The sequence below is a fragment of the Cyprinus carpio genome, chromosome A5, assembly GCF_018340385.1.
Source record: "Cyprinus carpio isolate SPL01 chromosome A5, ASM1834038v1, whole genome shotgun sequence".
Taxonomy (NCBI): Eukaryota; Metazoa; Chordata; class Actinopteri; order Cypriniformes; family Cyprinidae; genus Cyprinus; species Cyprinus carpio.
Window position 1 is genome coordinate 2,363,992 of NC_056576.1, and position 22,177 is coordinate 2,386,168.

At 41.1% G+C, this 22,177-nt stretch overlaps 1 pseudogene; it reads left to right on the forward strand.

Annotated features, from left to right (window-relative positions):
- The first annotated feature begins 5,927 nt into the window (after positions 1-5,927).
- LOC109101033 lies at positions 5,928-21,204 on the forward strand (annotated as a pseudogene).
- Positions 21,205-22,177: the final 973 nt, after the last annotated feature.

Sequence of the window (22,177 nt, forward strand, 5' to 3'; positions counted from 1 at the left end):
TTTTTTTCTGTTTGCAAATTTGTCTCTTGTACATTCCTGTGTATTTATTATTCAGCATCGCGTTAGTTGAGTCATGCCACGTTAGTCAAGCCTGCATCAGGCGACAGTCAGCTGTTCCTGACGTGTACCAATCCAGTGTTGACATCTATCACATGCGGTCTATTTAAATTCCCATTCTTCAGCGTCTCTTCCATCGCATCGCTGCTTGCAAATAACTGGCATCGCTGCTTGCAAATCAAACTGTTGCAGCGTGTTTCAGAACATCTGAAATCCACATCTAAGATAAGTGAATGCTCTTTTAATCCATATCGCTGTGTATATTGCCTGGTCAACATCGTTTTGCATCAGTTGCAGGAGCGAAATATTAAGCATATTTGCACCAGCATTTACACATCTGTGTTTATACACATGGAGCAATACGCAGCCTAGAGCATGTAATCGCTCTGAGGACACGCCGATAAGGCCATGAGAACAAGGTTAAATGAGACAAGCATTCTCGAGTAGGCGTTTCAACTGGGGTTCGCTGTATTTAGCGGCGCAATCTCAATGTCACGGTTGTTTATTTCTAAGGTTGATGTTACATTAGCTTTGTGAGTGTGCGGTTAATTCAGATGCACGCAGCTTCAGAAGCACGCGTTTAACGCTCTATATACGCTCTATTATACGCGTTTATCACTCTATATACGCTCTATATAACATAGGCCTATAAGACTGTGATATCAATAGCCACGTTTACACCCATGTACACTTTTTTGTCATTCCGATTTAAACATCAGTGGTCTGTTTACATGAGACGTTATCTCATCCAATATGGTGTTTACATGTGCCCGTGCTTTCGATTTTGGGACATGCTAAGTGGCCTACAATGACATCAAATACAAATCACCAGAGGAAAAAAAAAAAAAAACACATTTGCACTAATATTTTTAATAACTGCTTGGAATAAACAGACTAATATTTGAACCCCTAGTGTTAATTTGTGTGCTCAGTCATGTGGCCAGAACACGATCACATACACACTAAGGCCATCTTCTATCGTACCACACATAGAACCAATATAGCTCTCAGCAGTTGATAATTATATCATCATATCGCCCTCATTTCTTAATATTAAAGCATTAAGGGAAATAACCGTAGCCTTATACCCTCTGTAATGCAGCTCTGAAATGAATTGTATTCTGATAAAAAAAAAAAAAACTTTTACTGTACTTAAATGGAAAAATACATAATTTCTCACAAAGTGTTGCTGAACAATGAATCAAAGGAGCGTTGCTTTATGAACACAGAGAGTGCTGCAACAAGCTATCACACAGCATTTCCAAACAGGTTTTATTATGAATCTGTAATAATACAAATGACAAAGGCAAATTTGGTCAAGTTGTTATTTTCATTGAGCTATTCAATATCATCGTGTTGTTTCCAAGCTGAAAAGCAGTAAATTGTACTTCATTTATTACACATCAGCTTTCTGCTCTGGTCATGAGTGCAGATATGACAGTTCATAACACAGCAAGTGTTCTCCATTCTAATGTGTGTTAATTGTATAATTGAAATTTTAACTTCTACATCCACTATTACCCAGTCTCTACTGTAGTGTCGGTGTCTACAAATCACAGAATGTACAGCATTGCCGACATCACGTTCCCATTCTGAAGACCATGACTTTTTTGATGTGATTACATAGATACAAAGTAATCGGTTTAACGCGTTTACATGGCAGGATTTTAATTTTGTTCGGTTTATAGAAGGTTATCCCACTCCTCTCAAACCAATTACCATTTCGGTTTGGGTAATTTTATTCCGACTGAGGTGTTTATATGGAGCATTTTCATTCAGATTGGACTGTCATTTTAAGTTTTTCCGAAGGGTGTATGCTTCCCCTGCTGGACTACCACCCACAATTATGCAATTTACAGCATTAATGCATATTACATGCTCCTCGTGCTGCAGCAAGGGGTCGTATGCTTCCCCCTTTACAATCACACGCCACATTTGCTTTAAGCATTTTAAGCAACATGCTTGTTGCACATATTGTTTAACTTGGGGTGACGCTTCCCCCTTAAATGTGATTTTACAGCATGTTAGACACTTAAAAATTGGGATAATACAAACTGCCGTCGTATTAGACTGCTGCTGCTAGGGGTGTATGCGTCCCCCTGTACATTCAAATATTTGCATAAGAAGCTTAAGCAACATGCTTGTTGTATGCTCCCTTTCTGAGTTGGGGTGATGCTTCCCCCATAAATATAGTATTAAGCCAACATTTTTCCCATCGCTGGCCATTCATATTGTGTTGGGGAGTGCATCATGATGGTTGGTTTGGGAGTTTGTCTTGCTTGCTCTCCCCGCTGTGTCCAAGGGGAGTGTTTGCCCAGAACATACCCCATACTCCAACCGCTAACTGTATGCAAAGCATTGCATAAATAGAAGGGACGGAAGTGGCGATTGACTGTCATATCAAGTAGATCATGTTTAAAGTATTTATAAGTATAACCACATTTGTTAGTTAAATGGACATTTCAAAAATGTATAACACTACACAAGAGTTGACGCAACAGCATCATCAACCTAAGATTAGACAAAACTGACTGAAACAGGGAACTTAAACACATGGAGCAACACAGGTTAAGTAAGGAACGAACACCCGAACAGGAATCGACAGAATCATCTTCAGTAACCCGGACAAGTACAGACTGGCAGCAACTATAACCAAGGAAAATGGAACTTGAATAGAAACAACGTCAATGAAAATAAATCTAAATGGAAACAGGACTGACAATATCCTTGACAACCAGGATATGTCATCAAGGGGTTTTAGTGCATTCCTCTTTTGCTCCAATAGAGAAAAAAAACTTGGCAGTAAACAGCAATCAGAAGAGAGAATGCTGATGTCAAATTACTGGTCAATCTCACAGTCGCTTGTATTAGAACAGTGGTTGTAATGTAACAAAGTTAATAACAGTATTTAAGGTATTTTTTGGGAGTACTGTACTTTAGGTTTTATGATTTTAGTCACTTTTTCTGTTTACTCTCCTCCACTACATGGTCCTTGAATTAAAAATGGTTATCGTTTACTTGATAAATTGCCCCAAAGACATAATTTCATTACTTACTACAAAATAGTCAGAAGTCAGAAGAAACACAGACTGCAGGAAAGCAGTTTGACAAATCCGTGGGATCTTTCATACTGAGCAAGTTCAGACGTCTAAAAAACACCTGTGCAAAACAGTTGTGCGCGACAAATCCGCGATGATGTCAGATTCCCACTCAAGGTTGCGGCGGGCGGGTCTCCGGATCCGACAGGGATGTAGGGTAAGTGGGGGTGGAAGTGAATGTACAGCTCTACATGTTGCCCTTGGAGATATCATAAGGAAAACACGGTTGTTAGCTTTCACTGTGAGCTGATGAATACTCATCTCTATATTTCTTCACGGCCCGGTGAAACATAACCAATTTGAAAAACTAACGGAATGCATCAGTCGATAATAAAAAACTGGGAGACAAGTAATTTCTTTACTGGCTAAATGCTGAAAAAACAGAGGTTGGTAATTATAAGGACGTAAAAGCTAGGAATGTAATAAACCTAGAACGTTGTCTAAGACTTGATGGCTGCATTTTGTCCATTGCAAATGCTTTCGTCATCAGTTCAGGAACCCAATAGGTGCTATTTATTAGCACCTTTCCGTAGAAAGCCACGTTTCTAAGCATTGATAAAATTTCATTTTGCCATCTCAAAAACATATAGCTTAAATTACGGCAGTATGCTCTCCAGGTCAAATGCAGAACATTGTTATATCCATGTGTTTATGACCACAGTTTAGACTATTGTAATGCTCGATTGCGGGTGGTTGTTCTCGCACGCTGAGTAAACAACCTCCGTTAGGTCCAAAAAAGCAGCATCTACGAGTTCTTACTAGAACGTAAGTATGCGCATATTAGCCCGGTCCTGTCAACCAACTGGCACTGGCTCCCGATCAAAACATATGAGAGATTTAAAAGCTTGCTTATTACTTATAAAGCCCCTGAATGAGTTGAGCACCTCAGTATTTTGAACATGAGCTCTTGTTACACTATAGTCCATCCACGTCCGCGTCCGTTCTCAAAACCTCTGGCAATTTGATAAGACCTCAGAATATCAAAGTCAACTTGCGGGCGGCAGATCCTTCTCCTAGTTAGCGCCCAAACTCTGGAATAACCTACCTAACATTGTTCGGGAGAGCAGACAACACTCTTGCAGTTTAAATCTAGATTAAGACCGATCTCTTTAACACTGGCTCTACACATAACTACTAATACACTATCTAATATCCAAATCCGTTAAAGATTTTTTAGGCTGCACTAATTAGGTAAACCGGAACCGGGAACAGTTCCCATAACACCCAATGTACTTGCTACATCGCTAGAAGAATGGCGTCTACGCTCATATTAGTCTTTTTCTCTCTTTTTCGAGGTCACCGTAGCGCACCAGATCCATCTGTAGCCAAGTCATATGGTCACCTGCAGTCACCCGGATCCAGTACGTATCCAGCCCAGATGGTGGGATCAGCACCTAGAAAGGACCTCTACAGCCCTGAAAGACAGCGGAGACCAGGTACTAGAGCCCCAGAAGACAGATCCCCTGTAAAGACCTTGTCTCAGACGAACCACCGGACCAGACCACAGGAAACAGATGATTCTTCTGCACAAATCTGACTTTGCTGCAGCCTGGAATTGAAACTGCTGTTTCGGTCTTCGGTCAGAGGAGAACTGGCCCCCGACTGAGCCTGGTTTCTCCCAAGGTTTTTTTTCTCCATTCTGTCACTGATGGAGATTTCGGTTCCTTGCCGCTGTCGCCTCTGAGCTGCTTAGTTGGGGACACTTCATTTACAGCGATATCGGTTGACTTGATTGCAAATTATTGCACAGATACTATTTTAAACTGAACTGAACTGCATGATAACATCACCGAATTTCAATGATGAACTGCCTTTAAACTGTCATTTTGCATTATTGACACAACTGTTTTCCTAATTTATTGTTGTTCAGCAGTTGGCTTTGACGCAATCTTTTTGTTTAAAGCGCTATATAAATAAAGATGACTTGACTTGACTCTCTCTCCCACCTTCAGTACCACAACTGAGGTGCCCTTGAGCAAGCCCCGAACCCCCAACTGCTCCCCGGGCGCCGCAGCATAAATGGTTGCCCACTGCGCTCCAGGTGTGTGTGTTCATGGTGTGTGTGCTGTTCACTGCGGTGTGTGTGCACTTTTGGATGGGTTAATTGCAGAGCATGAATTCTGGGGTATGGGTCACCATACTTTGGCTGTATGTCAACGTCACTTTCACTTACAACAGCAGCTGATGCAACAACTTTCCTGAGCCACAGCACACATATCCAGCATCAACGTCTTCTTTACTGTACGCTCGTGTGCAGCTACTGCTTGTGTATCAAGAATATAACTGATGCTAATCATTTCAGAACACTTACACTGTTTTTTGAATTCATTTTACAAATGAGTCATAATGGAAACTGGTTTTAACTAATTCCACAAATATTTAATGATGTTATTCTAGATTTTAACGGCATGCAGGAAACTGCTCAAAGAAAGAAGTAAAACTATCAGTGAAACACTTGTGTGCAGAAGGAAAGAATAGTTTATAAACTGTGTTCAGAGGGCAGATGTGTGTGTTTGACAGAATGCACTTTCTCACACTGAAGAACATGTTTCCACACAATGTAAAGCTTCATTACGCACAGACATATAGTGCAGCTCTAGCATGTCCTCTAAAACACTCGCGATCCTATCAGATCAGAGGAAGTTAAAAACCACAGGAGGAGCTGAGAGGTATTTTAAAGAAAGAGTTGAGAGCAAATAATGAAGAGAAAGACAGAGAAGAGAGAGAAAATGTTCTGAGGGTCATCTGTGTGTCTGCTGGGACTGAATCGCTCTCTCTTCACTTCTCACAGGTAAAGAAATCTGTGTTTTTCTCTTCAAGACATTCAGTGGACTCAGTCCCCTGAGAAAGAGTTCATCTGAACACCATCAGTGTTATTCTTGTGTTTGATACAGAACAGACTGCATTATTCCTGAACGCACTAAAACTAGACAGTTTCACTCTCAAACATCTCTGATTATTCTCATATGAAGAGTGTGTTTGTGATTAGCTCTCTAATGAAGAACAAGAGTTTATTCTGGAGAGTGTGTTTGTAATAACTGGAGAAAAAGACTGTGATCTGAACCTTCTGATTTTTATGATGGTGTGTTTTTGTTTTTCATTTATTAATATATAACATAATGATCACTCAGATGTTCTTGTGTTTCAGGTGCCAGTGGAGTAGATGATGCTCATGTGTTCATCAGTTCTGGAGGAAATGTCCGTCTGCGCTGTAATAATGCTCTTCATGACTGCAGATCAACTACATGGATCTATAACAGATTCAGAGATTCAGCAGTTGAACTGATTAATTTAGGGATAAAGAAGACAGACACACAGAGACATGAGAGACTGAGTCTGGGGTCTGACTGCTCTCTGAACATCACAAACATCTCAACAGAAGATTATGGATCTTACATGTGCAGACAATATGGGAACCACAAACAACAAGGAACTGATGCTGGTGTTTATCTGCATGTTCTTCATGGTAATTTTATGATTATTTGGTCAGTTTAAAAATAATTTAAAAAGCTAATTCTTCATTTAAACTCTCCTGATGATTGAAGAGTGTGTGATGTGTGTGTTGTTGTGTGTTATTGTGTGTGTTTCAGTCTCACAGACTGAGATCAGTGCAGGTCTCTCTGTGACTCTCTGCTGTCAGCTGTATTTCATATCCTCGAGTCTCTTGTGGTGATTCGGTCAGTTCTGGGAGAATTGAGCTGTTCTGGGTGAATCAGGCTGGTGTGTAAACTGACGAGATCAGACTCCAGATATCAGATATCATCCTCATGTGGAGAATTTATCATCACTCTGAATATAACACTCCTGAATGAAGATCACAACAGAGAGTGGAGATGTGAAGTTACTCACAGAGATCAAGTCAAGACCTCAGTCACATACACTGTCAAGAGTTCAGGTGAGAAGAACAAGCTCATTAATCAGTGTTAGACCCTTATAATGATAACATTAAGGACTGTTAGTGTCACTGAAGCAGAAGAAAAAACTGAGAAACAAAAGCTTCTTTCAGTCTGACAGACGAGAAACTCAAAGCACTGATGCAAACTAATGAACAACAGTCCAGAAACTGCTGCAGGGAAAGAAGGAAATGAAACTTGACAGCAAAAATGTAAACTTTTTATGTAATGTGATCAAAGTTAAAATATGATTGTGTATGATAATATGATTGTCAAAGTTAAAATCTAATTTTTAGAGCCAGGGACCAAACCTTTCCAAAGCCCCTGATAATTATACCAGAGTTTAAGACTAAAGTTAATGTGGTGGGAGTGTTGAACATAATGCGCTTGTTTTATTGATACAAACGGTCCACATTATATTATATTGTATTCTCCAGAAAATAAGTCTCAACAGGTCAAACTTGCGTTGTTGATAGAAAAAACAAACAACAACAACAGAAACAGATAAGTCCCATCAACCTCCGTGAAGTTGGCCCCTCACCCAACGGAAAACGTCAGCAAAATAGTCTCAATCATTTGTGCTCCATTTGTGCTGTAAAATTTTTCATTTGTGCCGCTTTGGTTTTATAGATATTAAAATAATATTTATAGGTCAAATACTCAAAATTCACCCCAAATAGACCTGTTTGTTTGTGCTGGTTTGTGCCAGTAAAAGTTTCATTTGTGCTGCTTTGGTTTTTAAAATATTAAACATTGAATTATAGGTGATGACATCACTCAGCCCCCCACATATTTCAAATTGACCCCATATAGTCTGGTTTGTTTGTGCTTCATTTGTGGTGGTTTGTGCCTGTAATATTTTTGTTTGTGCTGCTTTGGTTTTTTAGATATTAAAATAATATTTATAGGTCATTCTGAGGTCACTCAGCCCCCCACATACTCCAAATTCACCCCAGATATACTCGTTTGTTTGTGCTTTGTTTGTGCTGGTTTGTGCCAGTAATATTTTCGTTTGTGCTGCTTCGGTTTTTAAAAAAATTAGACATTGAATTATAGGCGATGACGTCACTCAGCCCCATACATGCTCCAAATTCACGAAAGTGGTCTTGTTTGTTTGTGCTTTGTTTGTGCTGGTTTGTGCCGCATAAAAACATTTGTTTGTGCTGCTTAGGTTTTTAAGATATTAAAATGATGTTTAGTGGTCATTTTCTGATGTCACTCAGCACCCCACATGCTCCAAATTTACCCAAAATTTTTTCGTTTTGTTTGGGCTCCGTTTGTGCTGGTTTGTGCAGGTTAAAGTTTTCATTTGTGCTGTTTCGGTTTTTAAAATATTAGATAATGAATTATAGGCAATGACGTCACTCAACCCCCCACATGCTCCAAATTCACCCAAAATAATCTTCTTTGTTTGTTTCATTTTGTGGGGAAGTCGTGGCCTAGTGGTTAGAGAGTTTTACTCCTAACCCTAAGGTTGTCGGTTCCAGTCTCGGGCCGGCAATACCACAACTGAGGTGCCCTTGAGGAAGGCACTGAAACCCCAACTGCTCCCCGGTCAGTGATCATAGTGATCATTGCCCAGGGAGCTCATTGCTCAGCGAAAAGTAGACGGTGCGTTTGGAATAAACTGAAGCATTTATAACTTGTATTGCATTAAGATAAAGTAACGAGAGGAGCTTCGCCCACAGTAACGAAATAAAAGTACAGTTTTTTTTTCACTGAAAACGTACTTGAGTAAGAGTAAAAGTACCCATCTTTAAATATACTCAGAAAGTATCAGTTACCCAAATAATGTACTCAAGTAAATGTAACGAAGTTAATGTAACTTGTTACTACCCATCTCTGGACTCCATGTTTGTTGGAAATAACTGTGAACCATGAAGAAACGCCTATTTTTCACATTCCTATATTTCAAACCAAGCAGGTCAAGATGAAACTGGTTTCAGTCTCTTAAGTGTCCACCAAAAAAGCAACTCTTGCTGATTGGTTGGCGCAGTGCCGCATTTTTTTTAGATTAGATTAGATTAGTGTTTTTTGTAGTAAGTAATGAATTTAGAAGGTCTACAATATGTTACAAATGTACAATAAATATACAGATAAGGCAGTATTATGGACATAATTTTACAGATTTTTAAATACTATCAGCATGAGATGGGTGTACCATGAACATACTATACAGATGGATTATGTAAAAGTGTATGTACACTATAAGCAGAAACTATGAACATATGAACATCATTTACACTAATACAATGTACAGTTAAGTGCATAGAAACTATTTCAGTGTGCAAATGGATTACTCAGTATTCTGGATGAACAGACAGTAGTGCAAGTACCTAAGTTTACTGTTTTTTGCTTGTTTGTAAATAAATATATCAGATGTAGTGATGAGGAGGGGTGAGGAGTCTGTGTGTGTGTGTGGTGTGGGGGGGGCATTGGGGGGTGTCAGAGGGCAGAGTTCAGTAAAGAGACAGCTGTAGGGAAAAGGCTGTTCCTGAATCTGCTGGTCCTTGTCTGGAGACTCCTGAAGCACCTCCCGGAGGGCAGGAGGATAAACAGTTTGTGTTCAGGGTGAGAGGAGTCCTTAAGAATGCTGCGAGCTCAACATAGACAGCGTTTCCTCTGGATGTCCTCAATAGCAGGAAGTGGTGTCCCTGTTATGTGTTGGGCAGTTTTTCACCACCCTCTGCAGTGCTTTGCGCGGTCAGCCACAGAGTAGTTCCCATACCAGACTGTAATACAACTGGTCAGGATGCTCTCGATCGCACACCGGTAAAAGTTTACCAGGATGGCTGAAGACAGCTGGTTCTTCTTTAGTGTCCTGAGGAAGAAGAGGGCGCTGGTGAGCCTTCTTGACCAGGCTGGAGGTGTTTGTAGTCCAGGGACAGGTCCTCCGAGATGGTGGGTTCCCAGAAACTTTGAAGCTGGAGACACATTCAACAACCATCCCGTTAATGTGGATGGGGAAGTCCACAATGAGTTCCTTTGTCTTGCTGGTGTTAAGGAGCAGGTTATTGTCAGCACACCATGCGGCCAGGTGCTGTACCTCCTCCCTGTAGGCAGTCTTGTTGTCTCTGATGAGGCCAATCACCGTGGGTGTCGTCTGCAAACTTAATGATGGTGTTTGATCCATGCACAGGCTTGCAGTCGTGGGGGGTAGAGGGAGTACAGGGAATGGGCTCAGCACATAGCCCTGTGGTACGCCGGTGTTGAGTGTGATTGTGTGGTGGTGGAGCAGGTGTGGCCTGACCTAACATGATGAGGTCTGTTGGTCAGAAAGTCCATAATCCAGTTGCAGAGGGAGGTGTTAATGTCCAGGTCTCCAAGTTTTGTGTTCAGCTTGGAGGGAATGACGGTGTTAAATACTGAGCTTAAGTCAACAAACAACATCCGTACATATGTGTTGTTATTGTCCAAGTGTGTGAGTGCAGAGTGCAGCACTGTGCATACTGCAATCCTCTGTGCTCCTATTTTTATGGTAAGCAAATTGGTGAGGGTCCAGTGTGGGTGGGAGGCAGTCTTTGAGGTGTGCTAGAACCAGTCGCTCGAAGCACTTCATAATGATGGGTGTGAGTGCTGGGTGGGAGGCAGTCATTTAGGTGTGTTAGGGAGGGTTGTTTCGGTATTGGCACTATGGATGTGGACTTAAAACATGTTGGCACAGTTGCTTGGGTGAGGGACAGGTTGAAAATGTCTGTGAAGACCCCTGCAAGCTGCTCAGCACATGCCCTAAGCACACGACCAGGAATGCCGTCCGGGCCAGCAGCCTTGCGTGCGTGCAGTGGGGACATCTGTGGAGGTGAGTTTGAGGGGTTGCTGGTTTGCTGAATATGTGATTTTGGTGGCAGCACCTCCTTGCTGTCGCTGTTGAAGTGAGCATAGAAGTCATTTAGTCTGTTTTTCTGTTGTAACACTGTCAATGGTGGTGTTGATATAATCCAGTACAGAGGAGGTATAGCTATCAATGTCCGTGTGAGAGCCACAGGCAGCCTGAGAAGCAAACATACTCCAGTCCGGTGTATTGAAATCTGTCCTGAAGTAAAGAGTCTGCTCCAGTTGGCCATACTTTGATGGTCCTCACTGATGGCTTCACACGGTTGATGAGGGGTGAATACTTAGGGGTGAGAAACAAAGAAAGGTGATCCAACTGTCCGAGATGGGGGAGGGGGGTCACGATGTAGGCTCCATCAATGTTTGTGTAAACATGATCCAAAGTTTTGTCTCCTCTGGTGTGGCAGGAAACATGCTGATGGAATTTGGGGAACACTGTCTTTAATTTGGATTGATTAAAATCACCCGCGACAATAAAAGCAGCCTTTGGGTGAGCAGTCTGTTGTTTACTAATGGCCACGTGAAGTTCGTTCAAAGCAAGCTTGACATTAGCATCTGATGGATTATAGACTGCAGTTATAATGGTGGAAGTGAACTCCCACGGCAGATAAAAAGGTCTACATTTAACCATGAGAAACTCTAGGTTAGCTGAGCAGTGTCTCCCAACAATGACAGTGTTTGTACACCAAGCTTTGTTGGCACAATCCACGACCACTTGTTTTGCCGGAGTCATCTGCCGTTATATCTGCCCGGAGCGTGTAGTGTCCAGCTAGCTCAATAGCATTATTGGGTACGTCGCTGTGTAGCCATGTTTCTGTGAAAACCATGACATTGCAATCCAAAAGTTTCTTACTGGAGGGTGATGCGAAGTCGTAACGTGTCCATTTTGTTCACCAGTGACCGCACATTAGCGAGGAAAATGCTGGATAAAGAGAGCTGGAGCGATATTAGCGTTAGCTTAGCTCTTAGACCTCCGCGCTTCCCCCCGCCTTTGTTTACGATCTCGACACCGCCTGCGAGCACTTCGGCCTGGCTGGGTAGAGTGTGTAGCCTCGGGTGTTCTGGAGATCTCAGGGATGAGTCGAAGATTAGTGATGAGTCAAAGATTAGTGATAAGTGATGGATAATGGTGGTCCACACCAATATCCAAAAGCTCCTGTCGGGCGTATGATGTTAAAGCAAAGCTGTTCAGTACGAACAGACCCGAGATGAGCAGGAAAAATACTGCAAAATTGCAAAAAATGGAGAGATGCCGAGCCTCGTGATGTGTACGCGCCAACATCTTGGTCCAAGATGCAGCTATACGCATTATAAAATAAAGTCACTATAAAAATAAAAAATAAAAATAGATAATTAAATAAATAAATAAAAAAAAAAAAAAAAAAAAAAACTGATCTCAGATCAGAGGACATCTGAATTCATGAATCATGAAGAACGACGTATGATATTATTTACATGTCTACAACAGAGCACTGAAGATTTGTAGCCAAACAGAATCTGAATATCAAACCCAAACTATCTTCACCGTTATCCCAAAACCCTCAGCGAATACTATCACACAGACATGAGAAATATAGCTTTAATAAAACCTGGTCTCATAAAAAATCTGTACCTCTGTGTACTTTTCTGCAACACCATTTTTACGTACCTTACTGCACCTTTCGCTGCAGTTTTACAGAGAAATGTCCACTGAGTGGCGCTAAAAACACGGGTTCAATACGTTTATTATTACATTGATATAGGATTAATTATATATATATATACCGGGGCTGTCTGACAGCCGCTGCTCTCTGGACGTTACTCACCGAGCTCTGGATTTTACCGCTCTGGACTTGATTTTGTTTTTGAGCATTTTTATTTGTTTTCTTACTTTTGTGTGTGTGCAAAACATCAAAGACCTACAAACGGACTTGGTCGTGCTGTATCACCTGCCAAACACGAGCTCTCGCCACCATTCAGCGCCGCGGGCTGTTCTCCCGTCTTCCGTAAGTTAGTTAACACTTTCTTTCGGTTTATTGGTTGTCAGTCGTACGCTAGTTTGGCGGAGGTGTTCTTCGAAAGGGCTGCCTTTTCCATAGACATGCGTCATAAAGTGGCTTAGTTGTCTGGTGTGCTGGCTAACACGGGGGTTTTAAAATCTGGCTGAGTATACGCGGGTTGTAGGATGTTTTTTGCTTTTGATGCTCGTTGTGTGGTTTTTTATACGTTTTTACTGATTTTTGCGCAGCATCCCAGGTCTTTTTTATTGCCTTCTGGCGTGTGGAATTCTAATATGCTCTTTTACTCGTCCCTGGATCTTCATAATCTAAAACCCAAAGTACGGTTACATCTGCCAGTCAGTCTCTACAATCACTGTGTTGCTCTTGGAATTGCTCGCCGGCCTCGCTATATACACCGGGGTTCTCGTCGCAATCAGTGTATAAACAACGCTTCTACAACTTCATCTGATGGATGTACTATACCGGTCGTCTGGTCTTCTTCTCGCCGACTGCGTACTAATAATACACGTCATGAGGATAGAAACGCTCATGTAGTGAATCTCCGTCATCCGAAATATGTCTCACCAGGTGTTACGCCAGGCATTACCTCATCCTCAACGACAGTTAAAATGACTCTAGTAAATGCTAGATCATTGTCTAATAAATCTTTTATCCTAAATTACTTTTTTTACCTCTCATTCCTTGGATTTTTTTTATTCGTGACTGAAACATGGTTAAAGAATGGAGAACTCTCAGCTCTTTGGTGAACTATCCCCTTCAGACTGCTCTTTCTACAGTACACCTAGGCCAAGTGGACATGGTGGCGGCTTAGCAACGATTTTTAGGAACTCATTTAAATGGCAGACTTCTGCCTGTAGATGCCTTTTCTAGCTTTGAGGCACAGCTCTTAAAAATTGATCTAAATGGCCCCATACTCTGTGTATTGGTGTATAGACCTCCTAAAGTCAATTCAACTTTTATTCACGAGTTTTCTGAGTTTCTGTCCAATCAAGTGTCTCGCTATGACAAGCTAATGGTGTTGGGTGATTTTAACATCCATGTCTGTTGTCCATCAAAACCTTTGGTCAAAAATTTTATGAGCCTTATGGACTCACTCAGTTTTATACAGTCAGTCTCTAGTCCTACACATTCCTTAGGCCATACACTGGATCTTGTTTTGACTCGTGGTTTTTCTGTGCACATCTGTGAAGTAGCTGATGCTGGCATTTCTGACCATTTCCCTGTAGTGTTTGAGCCTGTTATTTCAATTGTAAAGCCTTCAAATTCTCTGCCTGTACATTATTCACGTGCGTTTTCATTCTACGACTGCATTTGAATTTTCTGAGTCTTACTTTCCAAGCTCATTTCAAATTCTACTGTCAATTCTTTATCAGTCTGTACGGATACTGAACAACTGGTTGAAATTTTCAACTCCGCCTGTTGTACTGCTCTCAATACAGTTGCTCCACTTAAACGTAAAAACCGTAAGGCTATAACTAGTCCTCAGCCCTGGTTAAATGCAGCTACTCGTACTCTCAGACAAGAGTGCAGAAGGGGCTGAGCGCAGGTGGAAAAAGGATGGCCTCCAAGTCTCTTACCAAATTTTAAAAGACCGCTTAGTTGCCTATCAAAAATCTGTTCATGAGGCAAAATCTAACTACTTCTCACACATAATTGCAAAAAATGCAAATAGGCCAAAGTAGTACTTTTTAAAACCATAAATTCAGTTCTAAATCCTGTTGCTTTTTTCAGTTCCTGTTGTCAATCCTGAGACATGCACACAATTTTTCAGAATTTTTCATTCAGAAGATACAGGATATTAGATCGCATCTCCCTTCACCTGAAATAGACAAAGACAACTTTCAATTGGTCCTTCCATCTAGTAGCTTTACTACTTTTGAACCAGTTTCCTTAGCTGAATTACGTAAAATAATTTCTCAGATGAAACTTACATTCTGTCAATCAGATGTTCTGCCTGCTCGTCTGTTTAGAGAGGTTTTAGATACAATCAGCCCCACCCTCTTAACTATAATAAACAGCTCCTTAATAAACGCTGTATTTCCAGAAAGCTTTAAACATGCTATCGTACAGCCCTTTATTGAAAGGATCTCATCTAGACCCTACCGTGCATAACAACTACAGGCCTATCTCTAAACTCTGCTTCATCTCAAAGGTTTTGGAAAAAGTTGCTCTTTTACAGTTTGGCTCCTATCTGGATACTTTTAATATTCTAGACCCATTTCAGTCCGGTTTTAGAGCATTGCACAGCACTGAATCAGCATTGCTGAAGGTCTCGAATGACATTCTGCTGTCTATCGATTCTGGGTCTTCTGCCATCCTGATTCTTTTAGATTTGAGTGCCGCATTTGACACTATCGAGCCACGACATTCTTTTAAATCGTCTTCAGTGCGTTGTTGGAGTCCAGGGCCAAGCTTTGCAGTGGTTCACCTCATACCTAAAGGGGAGAACTTTCTCTGTGAATATCGGGTCATTCACTTCTCCCGCCATGCCTATTCAATGCGGTGTTCCGCAGGGATCCATTCTTGGCCCTCTTTTATTCTCCCTCTACATGCTCCCTTTAGGCTCAATATTCCGGAAATATAATATAAATTATCACTGTTACGCTGACGACCTTCAATTATATCTTCCAATCAAATATGCCAACGACCTTTCCTTAGACCGTCTGTTCTCATGTCTAAATGAAGTTAAATCCTGGATGTCAAATAACTCACTGCAACTAAATGAAAATAAAACCGAAGTGCTTCTACTGGGTCCTGCTGCTACCAACAACTCTGTCAAAACACAGTTAGGTTTTTTTAAGTAATAATTTGCACAATCATGCCAAAAATCTTGGTGTCTACTTTGACCCTCTTTTTCAGTTTGACAAGCACATAAATGCAGTTGTGAAGAGTAGCTTTTTCCAACTTAGATCTGTAGCAAAAGTAAAACACTTTCTTTCTAGAAAAGACCTTGAAGTAGTGATTCATGCACTAATTTCCTCTCGACTAGACTACTGCAATTCGCTCTATATTGGCCTACCTCAATCTACACTTTCCCCGTTTACAGATGGTTCAAAACTCGGCAGCTAGATTGCTGACAGGAACTACAAAAAGAGACCATATCTCCCCTGTCCTTGCCTCATTGCATTGGCTTCCCCTAAAATTTAGAATAGATTTTAAGATTCTTCTTTTTGCATACAAAGCATTGCATAACTCGGCCCCGGATTACATTTCTGATCTTGTAAAACCTTACACAGCTGTTAGGCAATTAAGATCTGGAGATCAGTTACTTTTATCGGTTCCTCGTTCTCGCTGCAAATCAAAAGGTGATCGAGCTTTCTCTGTAGCTGCCCCAAAGCTCTGGAATGGTCTACCCTTGAGTATTAGGGCTTCTCCATCACTGGATGTTTTTAAAACTAGCTTAAAGACATATTTTTATACCTTAGCTTTTGAGTGATACTGTTTATGTATTTATATTATTTTATTCTTTTTATGTATATATAGTTGGTGTTTTTTGTATAATTTGTCTGTTGTATATGATATTTGCTTATATCTCCACTCTTTTCTATTTTAAATCATGTTTTACTGTAAAGCACTTTGGATCAGCTACAGTTGTGTTAAATTTGTGCTATATAAATAAACTTTGACTTGACTTGACTTGACTATTACAAGGTATGTAGCGCTGTGTTTTTATTACGCAGCTTCAGGTACATATTGCAGTGGTTCAGAATTCAGATATCTGGGGACTGTCGCTTAAAGTTAATGCTCTATCGTGTTGGGAATATATGCCATACACCAAACCCAACCCTAAACCTACCCGATAGTGTTAACAAATGCAAAAATGATATAAAAACACATTTGTTGATGCAACCATGCCATTTGAACTTCCTTATATGCAGATTTGAACTGTTTTGTCGGACCGTGGTTACACGGGATTCTCACCCGAGCTCCTTGCCTCTCAAGTCCATCTCCGGACTCTGTGAGCTACCGAACAAACCTATCATCTATGAAAAAACCCATAAGATATTAAGCTGGATATGTGCGATTCTAACATTCAAAAGCATCAGTTTTTCAAATCTCCCAACATTTAAAAATTGTTTTGAAGTCATAACCGTAATATTTTTAAAGTAATTGTGTGAAAATTACACTTTATTAATCGAAACTCTGTAAATTTGTGTGAAAAGGAATAAAAGTGTAGTGAGATGTACTTATTGGTACGTATTTTGATTGGTTGTCAACCTGTTAATTGATCGTTAGTTTGAGTATTTAAGTGTGTTCTGAGTTATTTGGGGTAGGTCCTCCTGGAGGGATAGTTCTCTCAGGAGTGTCGCTTTCTGACTCTTTTCTGGTTTGTTTCTTTTGGCATTTCTTATATTATGTAGTTAACGTTTTGTTGTTGTTGTTATATTTAATTATTTCCATTAATAGCCCTAGATTATTGTTTGTTATTATTAATTTTTGTTGTGATAGTTTTATGTAATAAAAAAATTTGTTTTGATTAGACTTTGTTGTCTGATCCCTTTTTTATGTTGGAACCTTAAACAAGCAGATCATAACACTTGTCTTTCTCTTCGACTATGATAGTGTTAACAAAGGCAAAACTGATATAAAAACATATTTGTTGATGCAACCATTCCATTTGAACATATGCAGATTTGACTTTGTTCCTGACTATGACTGTCTCTTCTTCAGTGCCAGTGATTTCTTCAGTGATAGTGATTTGATTTCTGCTGCTGCTGCATCTGCTGTTTTCCTGGCTGCTGTTCTCTGGCTGATCTGCAGAAAAAGAGCTGGTGAGTTTCAGATTTACTCCTTTATAACAATTAAAAAAAAACTGTTCAGATCTCACTGTAATGATCAGCAAACAAGTACATCATGATCAGATTGTGTGTATCACAGAAACATGTGGATTATGTGACTCTGAGATTCTCAAAACACAACTTTATTCCTGTAATGTCAATCTCAAAGAGTTATCAAATCAAACAAAACATTGTTTCATTCAATTCATTGCTTCTTGCCTCAACATCATTAGCTTTGTGAACGTTCTGTGTTTGTATGTGTCTTTTATTATAAATAATTATTTGAGGCACGTTTTTTTTTTTTTTTTCAGATAATAAAAGACAGACGGATGAATCGGTGGTGAGTTCAGTAATAACAGTGATTTAGATCTGATTTCTGTCTTTAAAGCTCAATAAAGTGTGATTCATCAGTTTTAACTGTTTGTTGTCTGAAGGTCAAAGATGAGAAATGAAGATAAAGTGACGTATGAGACGATCAACATGTCCACTCCTGCTGCTGCGAGAGACAACGTGAGTCAAAGAAACCATTAGACATTCAGTTCTGTTCTATAATGTCATATTATTTGAAATATTACAGTGACAAACATTTCTGTTCTGTGTGTTAAATGTTTAGGAGCAGACAGATGATGTGACTTACTCTGAAGTCTCTTGTTCCAGTAAAAAGCCAGTAAAATCACTCAAAGTGAGTAGACAGCAGCTCATTCTCTTGTTCTTCATCACTGACTGCTGTTCAGAGAAAAGCAGAGCAGCTTCTCTCGTCTATACACTGCTGAGATGTAGTTCTGAATCTGAATCTCAGATAAATTAAGCTTCCCTGTCTTGTGATTTTAGGGTTGTTTCATATAGTGGTATTTAGACACTTTTTAAGCATTTTCAGGATGCATTTTGAAGCTTTTATTGAAAATAAGAACTGTGGTGTTGGCCGGCTACAGCCTCTGACGTCACTACCGGCGCGACTATAAATAAGCGCCAGGACAATACGTCATTCTCTTCTTCATCTTCATTGACTGTTTTGTTTGAAGCATGGATCTGAGAAATGACCGTGAAAACGGCTATGAGAGGATGCCCCTATAGAAGAGACGCTGGCTAGCTATCTCTCTGTGGGGGAAACATCCTCTCTTAAAACTCCCTCTTTGCCATCTAAGCCCCTACAGGATACATCCTGCTTAAATGGCAGAGCATATGCAGCAGCAGGTCAGGCTGTGGCTTCGTTGCACACGATGGCAGTGCTTCAGGCTTATAAAGCTGATCTGCTGAAGGACCTGAATAAAGGCGAGGGCCTTTCAGATGACCAGGAGGCCGAGCTGCGCCGCACCACAGACCTCTCTCTCCGTGCTACCAAGCAGGCCGCCTCCGCCATGGGTAGGTCTATGGTGGCCATGGTGGTAACAGAGAGACATCTGTGGGTGAACCTGGCAGACATCGGGAGGAAAGAAAGGGGCTTTCTTCTCGATGCTCCGGTCTCGCCTTCCGAACTTTTCGGTACCTCCGTCAAGATGGTGGTCGAGAAGTTCAGGGATGCAAGGGTGCGCTCAGCTGCCTTTAAATCCTTCATTCCATGAAGGTCCGGGTCCGAGCCCGAACAAACATAGGGGTCCTGGCCCGTCTCGATCTGAGGATCAAAGACAGGCGCAGAAGGCTAGTGTCGCGGCTCTCGCTCCTCCCCCGCCTGCGGGCAGAGGTAAGAGGAATCGTGGGTTATGAGGAGATAAGCAGGACCTGAGTTATGTGATTCAGACGACGCAGCGTTCTCGTCCGAATTGGAGCGATACCTAGGTAGCTACTCATTCCCTTTGGGTGTTTTTTAACTTCTGCTTTATCCTCCCCTGCCTAATTCCCCTGTAACCACCAGCTCTCCACTTGATCGAGGTTAGGTGAAAAATTCTTGCATAACAGTCTCCTATGCTGGACCTATGATGTTTTTGGCTGGTTCTATGTTCATAGCAACCACCTTACTGATGGTCCGGACTAAAGGAGGCTTCCCTTGAGCGGGGCTCCATTGCAGGAGGGTGGGTAAGAGTATGTAACACTTTCTGTATATATTTATGTGTATTAAATTGCTGGTGGTTATGTGTCTACTAATAAACTCTGTGAGTTTCCTTTGCAGTGCTCAGTTATGGCGTTTACTAAACACTCATCAGTACCGTCCTTCCGGCCTCGTGCTCTGGTATTAGGCGGCCGAGATCACGGGTTTCTGTGGGAGCCTCGCTGATCATCAGAACTGGCACGGCACTGCAGGAGATTTCATGAATGTTGGCCAGGTCACCCTGAGGGGCCAGCGGGAAGTGGAGGTGGTAGTTACGGAAGTCTTCCAGGTGATGCTCCCCTCGCCAGAGGTTTGCAAAATTTGAGCTTGCCTCTCCTGTGCGGTTCAGCGGCTCTGCGATGCTTAGGAACCTTTAAGTACACACGCTAAGCTCTGTGCACTTTCTAAAATCCCACGTAAGTGGTAAGTGTGCACGCAAGACTCTGCACACTTTTCTGAAATCCTGTACGGTAAGGGTTTACGCGCTCAGTTTCGTTCCCTTTTCGAGATGGTTAGACCTTGGTACCTTGGGCTCCATTCAGCCAGCGTGTATTTGTTTATACACTTCATCGCTTCCCTCAACGGGAGGGGCTATCTGGGCGCCTATGAGCGCGCTACTCTGAATCCGGAGTTCTCCTCTCATATGAGACTGAGTTCTCTGTTTTTTCCCCAGTACGCTCCAGCATTATTTCCACTGATCGAGTTGATGACTCTCAAACATAATGTTTGAGATGCACCATTCCATCTATGAGCTGCTCAATCAGAGTGGCACGAGAGCCCCTCCTTAGAACAGTATTTTAAAATCCATGCGCTGATAAGTATGCACGTGAAGTCTTTGCGCACTTTCTGAAATCCACACTGTGGTAAGTTATTTATAGTGGCGCCGGTAACGGGGCGTCAGAGTGACGTCAGAGGCTGTAGCCGGCCAACTCGTTGGTGTTTTTTCAATGTGTGCTTCAGACACAGGTCACGACGAGGTGTTCCCCATAGCGACCCCTAGAGGACGCAGTGTCTCGTTCCCTACTCAAGGAACCATGGTTACATTCGTAACCTGAGACGTTTATCAACATGTGGCTGTGGTTCAAACACTGATGGAGAAACTCTGTGCTGTTCTTTCAGGATCAAGATGATTCAGTGACTTACGCTGCCATCAGATGAACATAAAATGAGCCGCTGGGTGAACTTTACACCTCTGTGAACAAGAACAAGAGCTGCACAAATCCAGATTCATGAACCAGATCACTGCATGAGCTCCTCGTTTCAGCAGCAGATGCGACATTTCCATGACTGCTTAGATTAATGATATATTTAGACAAATTATATAAAACGTATGTCAGATATTTCTTGAACTGAAAAAGCAAAATGCTGTAAAAAAAAAAAAAAAATTCCCAAATTTTCAACCAAATGCAGAAGAAGCTACTCTTGCTTTAGTATTTAAAGACTGTTTCTTATAGACAGTAGTGTGAGAATTACATCAGTGTCTGTTTAAATTATATTCTATATGTCACAAAATTAAATATCAGTTATTTCTTTTTTCCACGTGACGATTAAAGAGTCATGGGTTCAAACAAAAGTACTTGTGTCTTCTGTTCCAGTCAGATGATTGTTTTGTTTTCATTATGTTCATTCAAAAACTGTGTGTGAATACTGTGTCTCTAGTCAAATACAAAAAAAATATATATATCATGAGTGTTTCTCTCTGTTTTGCTTCTAATGTCAGGTTACTCTTGTGACAACCTACCCCATAAAATTGTGATGACAAGGAACTCACCACTTTTTTTTTTTTTTTTTCTGGGCAATAATGGAAGGAAGTGTTCAGTTGCTGTTTTTGTTTTGCTTTGCTTTTGGCAAGACTTTAGGATATGTGAATTGGCTTGACTAAAATATTCATCAGTCACTCCATAAAACATCCACCGCATCACATGACACCAAATGTTGATCAAAGCCATGATCAGATCTTTATTCCACAACATGTGAAACATCTTTATAGACACTTTATTTTTAAAGACTTCTAGTCAAACTGGCCCTGAGTGAAGAATCAGATATTTATGCTCTTCTGTGAACGACTCACTGTTTCTGAACAAATCTTTAAAGTGAATGAATTGTTCTCATTCACTGACTCTCTTTGTAAGGAAAATAACAGATCTGCTTTGTTGCTGTTTGTGTTGAAAATGGTTATATTTCTCACCATTGCTGGTAATATTGTGCTTATATGGTAACACTTAAACTATTTCTGGAGGTGAGCAGCAATGTTTTTCTGTGTAGTCTCACTCTCGTCTCTGCAGTTACAGGAACAGAGAATCAAGGATGATCCTTTGCACGAGGAAGCCTTTCCTCCCTCTCTGTACCGCAGCAGAGACAGGACTGAGAGCGCTGTGTTTGTGATCAGTGTTGTCTCATTTTGTCTTGTTTCTTCACAGACAGCATCAGATCACATCACATCTGTCCCTGCCGTGCAAAGGCTGGATGTTGAGCTTGTTTAAAATATTAAGAC